The sequence below is a fragment of the Macrobrachium nipponense genome, chromosome 21, assembly GCF_015104395.2.
Source record: "Macrobrachium nipponense isolate FS-2020 chromosome 21, ASM1510439v2, whole genome shotgun sequence".
NCBI classification, from domain to species: domain Eukaryota; kingdom Metazoa; phylum Arthropoda; class Malacostraca; order Decapoda; family Palaemonidae; genus Macrobrachium; species Macrobrachium nipponense.
This window is the reverse complement of record NC_087212.1, coordinates 15564564-15581677: the sequence shown is the minus strand read 5'-3', so window position 1 is coordinate 15581677 and position 17114 is coordinate 15564564. Positions and strand designations below refer to the sequence as shown.

At 36.4% G+C, this 17114-nt stretch overlaps 1 protein-coding gene across 2 annotated transcripts in view; it reads left to right on the top strand.

Annotated features, from left to right (window-relative positions):
* Positions 1-328: 328 nt before the first annotated feature.
* LOC135197806 (octopamine receptor-like) overlaps positions 329-17114 on the top strand; it is a 128413-nt gene continuing 111627 nt past the window's right edge. For both annotated transcript variants that reach the window (XM_064224934.1, XM_064224933.1), the window contains exon 1: positions 329-1267. The gene's annotated coding sequence lies outside the window, so the exon portion shown is untranslated. The remainder of the gene's footprint in view (positions 1268-17114) is intronic.

Sequence of the window (17114 nt, the reverse complement as noted above, 5' to 3'; positions counted from 1 at the left end):
CGCGTGTCCGTATGAATGTGGAAGAGAGAGAGAGAGAGAGAGAGAGAGAGAGAGAGAGAGATATGGGTGAGGGGGGGGGGGGGGGTGAGGCATGCCGAGCACTGCATATCAAGATAAACTAATTAACGATGAGGGCGGCAATATCGCAGTTGGAAGACAATCAAAAGCAGCAGATACGGAGAACAGCAGGTGTAGGAGTAGAGGAAAAGTAGTAGTAGAGCCGAGCAGAGAGAGAGAGAGAGAGAGAGAGAGAGAGAGATAGTGAGTGAGAAAGAGAGAGAGACAGACAGAGAGACGGCTAACCTTTATCTTCAGTCGGCCTCTGGCACTAGTCGGGTGCAGAGCCAGTGTGAACGCCAGGGTGTCGCGCTCTCTCGTCTGAGTGACTGGGACTGTTGGCTCGTCGCGTCTCGGTAACTTTCTCCCGCACGCGATCGCCTTCTCCTCCTCCTCCTCACCATCGCTCCTGAGGACGTGAGCGGCGGAATCCTTGCAATTGATAATGCAATGGTTTCTGCGTGCTTACTTCAAAGAGGTGATGTGAGCTGATCCGAAAAATAGGGCTCCTTGTGGAGTCAGCAAGCTTATTTCTACATGTGATACTCAAACAAATCGTTCAGAAGCCTTCTAATGAAAATTAACTTGGCGTCGGTAAAATTTTTGATCTATTACTATGATTTTCAGTTTTTTTCCTCGGTATGTGCAGAAAAATTTGTCCGCAAATCGGATTATTGTAGCAGTGAGTTAATTTTTAATTTCCACTTCCATGACAGGCTTCGATATCTACCACAGCAAACAAATTAAAAAATAAAAACTTCTTAAGTGTCTATATTAAGTTGGCCGATTATACTCTGAGAGAAACTGTAACTTTATAAAATTTTACTGAAGCAGAGTACAATAAAATCAACGGATGAGCCCAATATTGGAACGTTAATAAGATTTGTAGATAATTTACAATCGGTATTTTTTCATCTAAAATTAATATAGTTGGGAGTGTTGAAACAGTGCAATTACTGCTAAAAACGTTCAACTGGTGGTTGTGATGTCTAAAAAAAATTAAGAAAAGAAATATAATAAATTGGAAAGCACTATGAATGTGCTTGATCAAGTTGTAGAGCCAGAATGACTTTAAAAGCGAAAGCTCCTTGACATGGAAGGTCTTATTCAATCTTGAAACAAGACGAAGAATGAAGAGGAAGACATGAGAGAATTAACCTTGAGCAGACTTCTTGCGCGGGAGCAGAAAATACTTTGGATTAACAGAGAGGTAAGATATCAAAAGTCAATAGTGCAATATTCTTTGGCACAGACTCTCATAACTAACTATGATATGAATGAATTGAGTAGCTATCTTTTCATACCTTATTCATTCTATCGACTAAATGACCTGTCACTAAAAGTAAACATTGTAAATTCTAATCCTCAGAAAGCAATGCATAGACAATAACGCCTTCCCTGACCTGAAAGATAAAAGATAAAAGATAAAAGATAATAGATAAAAGATAAAAGATAAAAGAGAGCGAATGAAATGGGTTTCTCTTCCGTTGCCCATAAAAGTTAATTAGATATAGTCTGTCACTTTAAATGTTTTTGTTCTAAATGCCCACAAGCAGAATGAGTTTTGGTACTGTTTTCATTTTATTATTATAATGATCTTATTTCCAATTTTAGAATTCACTCTGATGCCCATATAAATTAGCACCCGACTTTGTTTTGTGAAATAAAAATTACTGAACAGCTTACGGACTTCTGATAAGCTAATTACCTTTATTGTTTAATTACAGGTAAATAAATCATTTATCTAAAATCATTGCAGTACTTCGATGAAATAGTAGAGATTACCCGGTCTGTTCATAAGAACACATTTCTAAAAAGATGCACTTTCATTTACTTTAATCCAAATAAATATTAAAAACAACGGCTCATCATATGAATGGCTACAAAGATTAACCTAAACGCATACATATTTATTTCTGAAAGAGTCCACTCGATAATTATTATCAATATATAAATGACGCTGATTGATTGATTAATTCATTTAGTATCATACAATGGCGACACAACAACTTTAACAAAACCGATAAAAAAATAATATTAGTTTAATCGAATGTAACCTGCCCAGGCATATTGATCTTGATTGTCGTTTGCGCACGCGCAAGCAGTTGCTGATGGCCCCATATTCTAAAATGGACACTGAATATGAGTAACTAATTGATATAATATTATGGTCATAGATGCTAGAGATGTAATATTTGCAGAAAAAAAATCGTCCGTGCTTAAAAAAAAAAAAGTTTTTCATCTATAATGCAATATCACTTATGAGTCTCGACAGGACAGCGATGAGCTTTTTGTAGTAAGTAAATGAACCGATAAACCTTGTGGAAATATTCTGCACAGGGGTGTCATCCACATCCAGCTATTGAAAGATGACTGCGACAGCGACTACTGTTCCTGTTTTCTCTGGAGTCAATTCTTTATGAGAAGGAAACTGACCATTTTAATGAATTAAATGAGATATATCAAAATTACAGGGAAAATTGGAGAAAATACGAAAGACAAGGATACGAAAATAACTTACTTTTAACTAATATAACTCAAAGCAAAAGGCAAGCGTCCAATAAACACATAAATGAACATATAGGCTGGAAAATTATTAATAAACATATTTCAAGGAAAGAGAGATAAATAGAAAATAAAAAAAAGAGTGATAGTCTTCCCGGAATAAAGGTGACAATAACTGGATTTGAAAAAAAAAAAAAAAGTTAATAGAGTCTGCTCCGCTCATTGATTCCTAACTAGGCTTCATTTTGTTTTCTGACTATTTACCTCCTGTCAAGTATCCTCACCCGACATTTCTCTTTGTCTGTGCGGTGTCTGTCTCCATTTTATCATTTTCTTTCCCTTGGCAGTATTTCATTCACTCTCCTACAACCATCTCTCGCTTTGTTCTACTTCATGCCGATCTTTTGTCCTAATCTCTCTCTCTCTCTCTCTCTCTCTCTCTCTCTCTCTGTCCCCTAATGTGCTCTGCCTTGTAATATCGCTTCATCTAGAAATCGGTTTCTCTTTTTTACTGTTAAATTTTGTAAATCCTCTCTCTCTCTCTTCTATTTTCCTACATTGTATAAAAGCCTTTCGTCCAAATCCCTCTCTCTGTCTCTCTTACTGCTCTGCTTTGCAAAATCTTCTCTCTCTCTCTCTTCTCTCTCTCTCTCTCTCTCTCTCTCTCTCTCTCTCTCTGCCAAAAAAGGAAACTGATAGCTACTCTGTCCTGGCTACCTATGAACTGCATCAATGAGGTGAAATGTTATCCAACCACTTTTTGTTTACCAGATCCAAGGTATAATAATAATAATAATAATAATAATAATAATAATAATAATAATAATAATAATAATAAATAATAATAATTATTATTATTATTATTATTATTATTATTATTATTATTATTATTATTATTATTATTATTATTATTATTATTATTATTATTAGTGCGGTTCTACGAAGATTTCCATACAACATTAATTGGTCTAACCTTTGTGATATTAATTGGAATAAATGTTTGGAAAATAACAATGTCTATGATAATAATCCAACAAATAGTTATGAAATTTCAATAATATCGTATTATTATTGTTATTATTAACCACAAAATAAAAAAAAACTCTCTTATTATCAAAAACACTCCTGGAATTTATGCTACGGTTTAGACAGAAGGAACCCAGCGATCTCTGAAGTGTGCCCCTTACCTTATCAGGACACGAAGGAATTATAACCTTCCAAATATGACGGAACAGCAACCTCATTATTGCTCTCTGCTCCTAACAAGAATTCAAGCTCTTATTCTCTCTCTCTCTCTCTCTCTCTATTAAAAGTACTTGATTATTCTCTATTTATGACGTTTACTGTGTGATGTGAATACACCAATCTCTCTCTCTCTCTCTCTCTCTATTCTTTAGAAGCACTTGATTATTATTTGCATCAGCTTACTGTTGGATGATCAACTTGACATTTTGCAGCCCTCTAGCCTCAGTAGGTTTTAAGATCTTAGGGCGGACAGAAAAAGTGCGGACGGACGGACAAATAGCCATCTCAATAGTTTTCTTTTACAGAAAACTAAAATCACATTTCCCGAATAATTCTGACTGATTTGAAATTTCAAAGTGACGTCACAACGCTACTGCATATTGCACAAACTATTTTCGGAGAAATAAGTGATACCACATTAATTGGCAAGTAACATAACAATATTAATTAAATATACATAACATTAAGTAAATGAATTGGTTTCAAATTATTAGTCCCAGAAAATTTGCAAAACTAAACTAAAACAACTTATCACTATTATTATCATTATTATTATTATTATTATCATTATTATTATTATTATTATTTTTTTTTTTGTTTTTTTTTTTTTTTTTTTTTTTTTTTGCTCTATCACAGTCCTCCAATTCGACTGGGTGGTATTTATAGTGTGGGGTTCCGGGTTGCATCCTGCCTCCTTAGGAGTCCATCACTTTTCTTACTATGTGTGCCGTTTCTAGGATACACTCTTCTGCATCAGTCCTGGAGCTACTTCAGCCTCTAGTTTTTCTAGATTCCTTTTCAGGGATCTTGGGATCGTGCCTAGTGCTCCTATGATTATGGGTACGATTTCCACTGGCATATCCCATATCCTTCTTATTTTCTATTTTCAGATCTTGATACTTATCCCATTTTTTTCCTCTCTTCTCTTCAACTCTGGTGTCCCATGGTATTGCGACATCAATGAGTGATACTTTCTTCTTGACTTTGTCAATCAACGTCACGTCTGGTCTGTTTGCACGTATCACCCTATCCGTTCTGATACCATAGTCCCAGAGGATCTTTGCCTGATCGTTTTCTATCACTCCTTCAGGTTGGTGCTCGTACCACTTATTACTGCAAGGTAGCTGATGTTTCTTGCACAGGCTCCAGTGGAGGGCTTTTGCCACTGAATCATGCCTCTTTTTGTACTGGTTCTGTGCAAGTGCCGGGCATTCACTTGCTATGTGGTTTATGGTTTCATTTTTCGTATTGCACTTCCTACATATGGGAGAGATGTTATTTCCGTCTATCGTACTTTGAACATATCTGGTTCTTAGGGCCTGATCTTGTGCCGCTGTTATCATTCCTTCAGTTTCCTTCTTGAGCTCTCCCCTCTGTAGCCATTGCCAATTGTCATCGCTGGCTAGTTCTTTAGTCTGTCTCATGTATTGTCCGTGCATTGGTTTGTTGTGCCAGTCCTCTGTTCTTTCTCTCTCCTGTCTCTGTATATTTCTGGGTCTTCGTCTACTTTTATTAGTCCTTCTTCCCATGCACTCTTTAGCACTCGTCTTCACTGGTTTTCAGATATTGCCCCAGCGCTCTGTTTCGATGTTGACGCAGTCCTCTATACTTAGTAGTCCTCTCCCTCCTTCCTTTCGTGTTATGTATAGTCTGTCCGTATTTGCTCTTGGGTGTAGTGCTTTGTGTATTGTCATTTGTTTCCTGGTTTTCTGATCTATGCTGCGGAGTTCTGCCTTCGTCCATTCCACTATTCCTGCGCTGTATCTGATTACTGGCACTGCCCAAGTGTTTATGGCTTTTATCATATTTCCGGCGTTGAGTTTTGACTTGAGTATCGCCTTGAGTCTCTGCATATATTCTTTCCTGATCGTGTCCTTCATCTCTTGGTGTTTTATATCTCCTCCTTCCATTATTCCCAGGTATTTGTATCCTGTCTCATCTATGTGTTTGATGTTGCTCCCATCTGGTAGCTTTATCCCTTCAGTTCTCGTTACTTTGCCTTTTTGTAAGTTGACTAAGGCGCATTTTTTCTATTCCAAACTCCATCCTGATGTCCCCAGATACAATCCTTACAGTCTGGATTAGGGTATCTATTTCCTTGATGCTCTTACCATACAGCTTGATGTCGTCCATGAACATCAGATGGTTGATTTTGTTGCCTCTTTTCTTGAGTTGGTACCCGGCATCCATCTTCTGTTAGTACTTTTGTCATGGGAATCATGGCTACTAATTATTATTATTATTATTATTATTATTATTATTATTATCTTATTATTATTATTATTTTATTATTATTATTATTATTATTATTAATTATTATTAACTGCCATTCACAGACAACCAGAAAGTAAAACCATCTACAGACCCAAGAGATGATAAACATGTTAAAATACCGATGAAAATAAACAATAAACGAGTGAATACGTCTGGTAAATACCAATTAAAAGCTAAATCAATTATGCATACGGACAAAGGGCTCGAACAGAATAAATAATAATCTTCATTTGATATAAAAATTAAACAAAAAAACCATACATAGCAAACTCAAGCGTCGAACACCTAGTCACTAAAATGTCGAGCATTTGAAATATCAGAGAATTATATACAAAAATAATTTCTAGCTAAGAAAGGTTGCGGCTTTCCCAAAATTAGCGTCGTTGACACGTTGCCCATCTTGCCGAGGGGGTTACTATTTAATCCTCATCCAAAATTGTGGGCATATTCTGGAGGGAGATAATAGACAATCTACTGTGACCTTCACTGAATCATTCATACACGAGGATATGGCATCACCGGTAAATAAATGCCAAATCTACTAAAATTATCACCCACATCGTGAAAAGTTTGAATGGCGTTGAGAAGATATGGCACCACTGCTAATTGCCAATGAGTCTCAACCTTTTGTAGCTATACTATAGGGATTACCTGATCGTCAGTTGACTGATGTGAGTGGCAAATGGGTGGATTTGTGTACCACCGTACCGTAATTCAAACGGCAGGGACTCGACGAGGTAATCTTCATACAACTAGGGTGAACCCCACCCTCTCTCTCTCTCTCTCTCTCTCTCTCTCTCTCTCTCTCCTTCATTTACAACCTCTTGGTTTTCGTACATTGTTTAATTTAAAGGTTAAATTCTTGGGATGTTGTCATTTTGACATCTTTTTACACAACGTCAACATACGCTCAATAAAACGGTAGAGGAACCATTATAACGTGATAGACAGCCATTATTGTACCATGCAACAACAAAACTTAACAATGCCTGATAATGATAAACTGTCTGGTGAGCGTATCTTTATTTTATTTCAAAAGTATTATTATTATTATTATTATTATTATTATTATTATTATATTATTACATAATATATATATATATATATATATATATATATATATATATATATATATATATATATATTTTTTTTTTTGCTCTATCACAGTCCTCCAATTCGACTGGGTGGTATTTATAATGTGGGGTTCCCCGGTTGCATCCTGCCTCCTTAGGAGTCCATCACTTTTCTTACTATGTGTGCCGTTTCTAGGATCACCTCTTCTGCATGAGTCCTGGAGCTACTTCAGCGTCTAGTTTTTCCAGATTCCTTTTAAGGGATCTTGGGATCGTGCCTAGTGCTCCTATGATTATGGGTACGATTTCCACTGGCATATCCCATATCCTTCTTATTTATATTTTCAGATCTTGATACTTATCCATTTTTTCCCACTCTTTCTCTTCAACTCTGGTGTCCCATGGTATTGCGACATCAATGAGTGATACTTTCTTCTTGACTTTGTCAATCAACGTCACGTCTGGTCTATTTGCACGTATCACCCTATCTGTTTTCTGATACCATAGTCCCAGAGGATCTTTGCGTGATCGTTTTTCTATCACTCCCTCAGGTTGGTGCTCGTACCACTTATTACTGCAAGGTAGCTGATGTTTCTTGCACAGGCTCCAGTGAAGGGCTTTTGCCACTGAATCATGCCTCTTTGCTATGTGGTTTATGGTTTCATTTTTCGTATTGCACTTCCTACATATGGGAGAGATGTTATTTCCGTCTATCGTTCTTTGAACATATCTGGTTCTTAGGGCCTGATCTTGTGCCGCTGTTATCATTCCTTCAGTTTCCTTCTTTAGCCCTCCCCTTTGTTTACATCGCTGGCTAGTTCTTTAGTCTGTCTCATGTATTGTCCGTGCATTGGTTTGTTGTGCCAGTCCTCTGTTCTGTCTGTCTTTCTCCTGTCTCTGTATATTTCTGGGTCTTCGTCTACTTTTATTAGTCCTTCTTCCCATGCACTCTTTAGCCACTCGTCTTCACTGGTTTTCAGATATTGCCCCAGTGCTCTGTTCTCGATGTTGACGCAGTCGTCTATACTTAGTAGTCCTCTCCCTCCTTCCTTTCGTGTTATGTATAGTCTGTCCGTATTTGCTCTTGGGTGTAGTGCTTTGTGTATTGTCATATGTTTCCTGGTTTTCTGATCTATGCTGCGGAGTTCTGCCTTCGTCAATTCCACTATTCCTGCGCTGTATCTGATTACTGGCACTGCCCATGTGTTTATGGCTTTTATCATATTTCCGGCGTTGAGTTTTGACTTGAGTATCGCCTTGAGTCTCTGCATATATTCTTTCCTGATCGTGTCCTTCATCTCTTGGTGTTTTATATCCCCTCCTTCCATTATTCCCAGGTATTTGTATCCTGTCTCATCTATGTGTTTGATGTTGCTCCCATCTGGTAGCTTTATCCCTTCAGTTCTCGTTACTTTGCCTTTTTGTATGTTGACTAAGGCGCATTTTTCTATTCCAAACTCCATCCTAATGTCCCCAGATACAATCCTTACAGTCTGGATTAGGGTATCTATTTCCTTGATGCTCTTACCATACAGCTTGATGTCGTCCATGAACATCAGATGGTTGATTCTGTTGCCTCTTTTCTTGAGTTGGTACCCGGCATCCATCTTCTGTATTACTTTTGTCATGGGAATCATGGCTACTACGAAGAGTAGTGGGGACAGTGAGTCGCCCTGGAAGATCCCTCTCCTGATATTAACCTCTGCTAGTCTTATTCCAGAGCTTGTAAGTATTGTATTCCAGTTGCACATTGTATTTTTGAGGAAGCTGATGGTGTTTTCCTCTGCCCCATATATGTTCAGGCATTCTATTAGCCATGTGTGTGGTATCATGTCGAAGGCTTTCTTATAGTCTATCCATGCCATGCTTAGGTTGGTTTTCCTTCTCCTACTGTTCTTCATTACCATTTTGTCTATCAGGAGCTGGTCTTTTGTGCCCCTACACTTCCTTCTGCAGCCTTTCTGTTGGTGGGGGATGGTGTTTGTCTCCTCTAGGTAGTTGTTATAGCCTTTCACTGATGATACCTGTTAGTAACTTCCACATTATTGGTAGGCAGGTGATATGCCTGTAGTTACTGGCTATATTTCCCTTACTCTTGTCTTTTTGTACTAAGGATGTTCTTCCTGTGGTCATCCATTTGGGTGCATGGTGATTTGAGATACAATGCTGGAGTTGTTCTGCTATTCGTGGGTGTAGGGCCTTGAAGTTTTTGAGCCAGTATCCATGGACTTCATCGGGACCTGGGGCTTTCCAGTTAGGCATTATTATTATTATTATTATTATTATTATTATTATTATTATTATTATTATTATTATTATTATTATTATTATTATTATTATTATTATTATATCCCAGTCGTTATTCCTATTATTATTGTAATAACAATAATACTAGGATCATCGATAAAAGAAACAACAAATTAACCATGCGCACATCGTTACCAAAGTGTAATATAAAAAAAAAACTGAACATGAATTTTCAAACGCATTCAAACAACAAACATTCTTTCGACACACAACTGAAAAACTGAAAATATCGAGCCTCAGGAGAAGCATTGGAAAATCATACATTTGTCATATACTGCGTCCGGAGGCTTGTATAAATGTCTATACATATGCATGAATGTACATTTGCATTCAACTCCCGGCATGAGAATATGAGAGACTGTTGATCCAGGCAATAACAGAGACAGATACTGACTTCGGGGAATGGATACCCTTCTCAATAGTTGCCAAGCTCAGGGAGAAAAGATAAATACATACGTACGTACATACATACAATCAAGCGCTCACTTACACACACACAAATTATATACATACATACTATATATATATACATGATATATATATATATATATATATATATATATATATACATATATATACATATATATACATATATACACATATGTGTTTATGTGTTCATCTTTTGTAACCTTATTTTACTCCTAAAAAATAATAACAATGTACAAAGAACATTTAAGTTCTGAACAGTGCACGAGACAAGTCACTTCTTGTGCAGTTTCTTTATCATGTACATAAGTAAAACAATACAGAATTCTTTGGCTTTAAAACGAAAGTGTTTCCTTAGTCGGAACAATTTCAAGTGACTAATATTTCTTACGACGAGGGAGAAGGATGTCCTTGAAAGCTACAGGATCGTCCTTAAAATAAATAAATAATAAATAAATAATACACGGTTTCGATTGTAGAATAATAATAATTATATTTAGTGAAATGGGACTCAATCGTTTATAAAAAGAAGTGATAGCTACTACGATACTCTAGATCTAATTATACACTACAACATCATACACATATAGATGGCGCTTTATAGCTGTTTGAATGACAGATAAGAAAAGTGGATACCATATAAAGGCATCGATTAAAAACGCTGTAAAATAGCATCATTTATTGAATAAGAAACAAAATACCTTAGAAGTGTGAAATTAAAAACCATATATCTTGCACTGCGTTTAACTCTTTCCCTTCTTTGGAAATTTATCAAATTCATCCATAAGAAGGAAAGCCGATTATTAATGAAACCAAGAAACAAAGAGAATGCCTTTCCCACAGCAATATTTATGAAACAATGTCTGAGAAAATTATTATTATTATTATTACTATATTTGCGGTCATAACACTATCATAAATAATCATAAAGGCCCAATAATAGAAAAAAATTTTCATATTCTCTAATAATAATAAGAACACCTATCATTACTACATAACAACAACCATACCAGTTTGCTTTTATCATTCGCAACTCAAATACAATCTTTGCCAAAACGCCCACAAACCTAGCAGTCAGTGAACAATGCTATCTCTCTCTCTCTCTCTCTCTCTCTCTCTCTCTCTCTCTCTCTCTCTCCTCTCACGCAAAGCAAAACGTCCACAAAAAGACACTGCTCTTGTACCACGAAATTACAACATTGTCGAGACGCCCGTAGCAAATGCAATTCGCTTCACAATTCGGATCAGGTAGTGCTTGAATATTATTCAGGATAAGAAATAGCTATACTGAACACGCGTAAATGGTTATTTACTTGCAAAGCAAAATTCCATTTGAATTAATTGCTCATAAACTGTTTATATAAACGAGACAATGGACGTGAAAATAGCAAACAAAAAACAATTGATGTGTTTCAATAAAATAGGCTTACAGGAACACACATGAGAGCGCACACACATACATATACTACACGAGTACGTATTTAGATTATATATATATATATATATAGATATATATATATATATATATATATATATATATATATATATATATTCGTATATGCGTTCGTGTCAATGTGTGTAATATACATATATACATACATACATACATTATACATACATATATATATATATTATATATATAAAAAAATTATATATAATATATATATATATATTATATATATATGTGTGTGTGTGTGTGTGTGTGTGTGTGTGCGTGTGTATTTAGAAGGCGAAACGTAACAGAATAACTAAGAAACTGACGCTTCACGATCTTATAATCGTACGCCTGGTTCACAAAAACATAAAACGAAAGCCATTCCACTGTTCAACACTGGAAAGAGAGAACGAAAGACTTGCGTTACTAGAACAAGAAATGGCCCCAACGAGAAATTATCGTTTCCTATCTTAGGCAATCTGGCTTTACTTGCTGTGTCGTCGAGCAATATTCTTCTGAGTCGTTCCCCCGGCTAAAAAGGGCACTTATGTGACAACTAAGACGACATTTTCACGTCCAAGGCCAAAGAGCTTTACATTATAAAGGGTTAGGAAATCTTCTCGTCTTTCCGAGAAGATTTCCTAACCCTGCAACGCGCGTCGGTGTTGTTTACACAGATTTAGCTAACTCTGTCAGTAATAGCGAAAGGCTTTCAGTTGCAATTTCTACTGCGATTTCTGCACATCCGTAGAGGATTATTGGGAAGCAAGATAATTCTCGTGCAATCAATGAGCCAATTACAGCAGCTTGCCTGCGTCTGATTTCTCGGGATGCTAATGCCCTGCATTAACTCTCTCTCTCTCTCTCTCTCTCTCTCTCTCTCTCTCTCTCTCTCTCTCTCTCTCGGACATACATAGGTACACGTTCAGAGGAAAAATACAAAGTATGTTTCTGAATCCATCGCATTTTTGCACGGATGAGAATAAACAATTATGTCACTCTTCCTGCCTCACTGCATACTGCATACACGTACATTTAAATAATTAATAGAAATAAATAGCTGTATATTTCGTACATGCAAAAATTTTTCCCGCGAACTACAGTGTTGCAATACCATTACGCGAGACTAGCATAGCCACACAACGAGGTAAATTTACAGGGGAATAAAAAATGTCAAACATTTTAGAATATGTTAACAGTTAAAACACAAGATTGTGAAACAAAAACAAAGCAAATAAGAGTCGACAGCGGAACCGACCCACCACCCTACTCTGCCATTTACCAGGAGGGAATCGATATCAAATTGCTGTTCTTTCCAAAGAATAATTTTCTCCTTCAATGAGGTTCTTCCTCTCCTCTTCGCCCTCATTATAACCCTCACAGCTTCACTCTAGGTAGGAACAACTCTAGAGAGTACTAGCTTGAACTGCCAGCCAACACCTGAAGGACCAATTTCAAATAATAGTTGCAATCAAATGGTAGGCTACTCACCAAGAAATTAATGTGTTTATGTACTCCCTTGATTGCCAAGAAAAATATAAGAATGTTTGTGCAAATTCCTGCCAGGAATAAAAATGAGAGTATTTAGTTGCCAACTCAAACCAGAAATAATTCTCTTAGAGGAATTGGTTGCCAGGGATGACAGAAACAATATTTCTGTATTCGGTTGCCAAAAATCCTTAGAATTTTAATTTTACCTGCAAATTCTACAAAAAGGAATGTTTATGAATTCATTCGCAAGAAAACAAGAAAATGTGTTTACGAATCACTTGCCAGGAACGGCTAGAGAAGAGGCTCTTCATGATGGCGTGATGATTTGCTTCATATTTGTAAAAGTTTGCAGAAAAATGACTTATCGGAAAAATCTGACTGGCAGCAATAATGTTAACAAAACAATATATATTCTTAATATATAAATATATGTCTAAGTAAAAATAAATAAATAAATATATATATATGTGTGTGTGTATTTGTGCCTGTGTGTAGGTGTATGCGAGTGTGCATTCATGTATGTACATACACATACTTGAACACACACACACACACTTATATATATAGTATATATATATATACATATATAATATATATATATATATATATATATACACACACATATATATATAAATTATATATATATATAATATATATATATATATATATATATATATATATATATATATAAACTGTGTGCGTATGAGTGCGTGCGTGTTGGGAATATGGTTTATCAAAAAGAAAACCGCTTGTCTCTCTCTTTTTATTTTTTTAGTATACGGATCAGGCCATTTTGTTTTTGCCCATATTTTCAAAGCAAATATCATCAAAAGAGAATAAGCGGGAGGGTGCATACGTTTGCGTGGCTGCCCCACATGCCAGCAATGGAGCCCATGATATATCCATCATACCCAGTCAAAAGAAAACATGCGAAACAAAACTCACAAACACAGACGATTCCAGGTCGAAAACAAACGTACCATGTACTAAAGGTAAGGCGAAACATATTGGGGGGCTTTTCAGTTAAAAGTCCAGAGGACTGAAATTGATATACACACAGACTATTATATATATATATATATATATATATATATATATATATATATATATATATATATAGAGAGAGAGAGAGAGAGAGAGAGAAGAGAGAGAGAGAGAGAGAGAGAGAGAGAGAGAAAATGGCTTTATTATTCCTAAGACGTATAAATACCAAGATACAAATAACAGGTATAGTTACAAAGAGAGAGAGAGAGAGAGAGAGAGAGAGAGAGAGAGAGAGAGAGAGAGAGAGAGAATGTCTTATATTACTAAGATGTATGAATACCAAGATACAAATAACTGTGGTATAATGTTACAGAGAGAGAGAGAGAGAGAGAGAGAGAGAGAGAGAGAGAGAGAGAGAGAAAATGTCTTATATTCCTACGATGTATGAATACCAAGATACAAATAACTGAGGTATAATCCTACACAGAGAGAGAGAGAGAGAGAGAGAGAGGATAATGCATGTAGGAAACTTTTTCGTTGTATCAATAAAGGTTCACCTAAATTTATCGCTTGTCGTGTAAAAGACGGTTTCCCCCTCACCAGGCCTGAAGGAGGAAGAGGGGGAGGAGGAGGAGGAGGAGGAGGAGGAGGTAATCATGGATGCCCTTTCTCAGCTCAAGAAACTAGTTTTTGTATCTATCATCTTTTCTTCTTTTTTCCTTTATCTCATTTTTTGAACCAAAGAAACTCGATCATGTTTACAATGACTGCTTCTGTAAGACTCGTTCTTTTTTTCAGAGAATATCTAGATGTTTTCGAGTGTGAATCCTTGGCGCAAATCTCTCTCTCTCTCTCTCTCTCTCTCTCTCTCTCTCTCTCTCTCTCTCGTAGCATACGGTTCTGTCCCCCAATAATCCAGTGTTTCTTCTGCCATAAACAAGTACCTGGTTATTAGTCGACCTCTGTGGGTGGCAGCTTTGAGAGAGAGAGAGAGAGAGAGAGAGAGAGAGAGAGAGAGAGAGAGAGAGAGAGTTTCAGTATTCTGGCTTAGTGCAAGCTATCATGTAACTGCAAAACTGGAGAGCCTTGATATGGTAATCGTCACCTAAATGAAGTGAAACCGTTCACAATTTTCTCTCTCTCTCTCTCTCTCTCTCTCTCTCTCTCTCTCTCTCTTTCCTTTCATTTCGTGTATGTGCAGCATTAGCGCCGGGCTGCAGCGGGTGGTGTAAGACCTTAATTAACTGTGAATTAATATATCTGCAGAAAAATAGTTCACATTATTCCTAAATAATAATAATAATAATAGTAATAATAATAATAATAATAATAATAATAAAATAATCCAATAATAATAATACAATATAATAATAATAATAATAAATTCAAAACTCAAACGCCGGAAATAATGATAAAAGCCATAAACAAACAATGGGCAGTACCAGTAATCAGATACAGCACAGGAATAGTGGAATGGACGAAGGCAGAACTCCGCAGCATAGACCAGAAAACTAGGAAACATATGACAATACACAAAGCAATACACCCAAGAACAAATACGGACAGACTATACATAACATGAAAGGAAGGAGGGAGAGGACTACTAAATATAGAAGACTGCGTCAACATCGAGAACAGAGCACTGGGGCAATATCTGAAAACCAGTGAAGACGAGTGGCTAAAGAGTGCATGGAAGAAGAACTGATAAAAGTTGACGAAGACCCAGAAATATACACAGACAGGAGAATGACAAGCAGAACAGAGGAATGGCACAACAAACCAATGCACGGGCAATACATGAGACAGACTAAAGAACTAGCCAGCGATGATGACACATGGCAATGGTTACAGAGGGGAGAACTCAAGAAGGAAACTGAAGGAATGATAACAGCGGCACAAGATCAAGCCCTAGGAACCAGATATCTTCAAAGAACGATAGATGGAAATAACATCTCTCCCATATGTAGGAAGTGCAATACAAAAAATGAGACCATAAACCACACAGCAAGCGAATGTACGGCACTTGCACAAAACCAGTACAAAAAAAAGAGGCATGATTCAATGGCAAAAGCCCTCCACTGGAGCCTGTGCAAGAAACGCCAGCAGTAATAAAGGGTACGAGCACCAACCTCAAGGAGTGATAGAAAACGATCAGGCAAAGATCCTCTGGGACTATGGTATCAGAACAGATAGGGTGATACGTGCAAATAGACCAGACGTGACTTTGATTGACAAAATCAAGAAGAAAGTATCACTCATTGATGTCGCAATACCATGGGACACCAGAGTTGAAGAGAAAGAAAAGGAAAAATGGATAAGTATCAAGACCTGAAAATATAAATAAGAAGGATATGGGATATGCCAGTGGAAATTGTACCAATAATCATAGGAACACTAGGCACGATCCCAAGATCCCTAAAAAGGAATCTGGAAAAACTAGAGGCTGAAGTAGCTCCAGGACTCATGCAGAAGAGTGTGATCATAGAAACGGCGCACATAGTAAGAAGAGTGATGGACTCCTAAGGAGGCAGGATGCAACCCAGAACCCCACACTATAAATACTACTCAGCCGGTCGAATTGGAGGACTGTGATAGACTCCCCCCCCAAAAAAAAAAAAATATAATAATAATAATAATAATAATAATAATAATAATAATAATAATAATAATAATAATAATAATAATAATAATAATAATATCATCTATTTCAGCTCAGGGCCATATATATGGAATATACAAAATACAGACAGTAACAGACACAATCTAGATACATGGAAATTATCTACTAAAAGCCTTTTGAAGATTCCCAAGAAAGTAGCCATAAACAGATTTTGTACTATACGAACTCATACAGTAATGAACAAGGCGTGATCCGACCTCCAGCTTACTCGGGGCGCCTGATTAAAAATACGCTCAAATAGCCCGGAAAATTAAAATAAATACGCTATATTTTATTAGAAATAATTTTTCTGCACTGTTGAACAGGTACATTATTAATTTTTTTTTTACATTTTCGTTCTATAGATAAGTCATTAATATCCTATCCTAAAAATCCAGGTATTTTAAATCGACACGAAACACTTTTTTTTTTTTTTTTTTTTAGATCTTCTTAGGCTTTCCTACCACTCCAAACAGAACATCAACAATAACAACAAAGTAAGGGAAAACATGAGGGAAAGCAACAATATAAAAAAAGGCACAGTCACGAAACGATAGTAATAAGGTGATGGGGAAACGGCGAAGTAATGAAACAGAGAGAATTATAACTTGCATGATGAGATAGGACAAAGTTTCTGAATAGAAGAAGGAAATGGCTG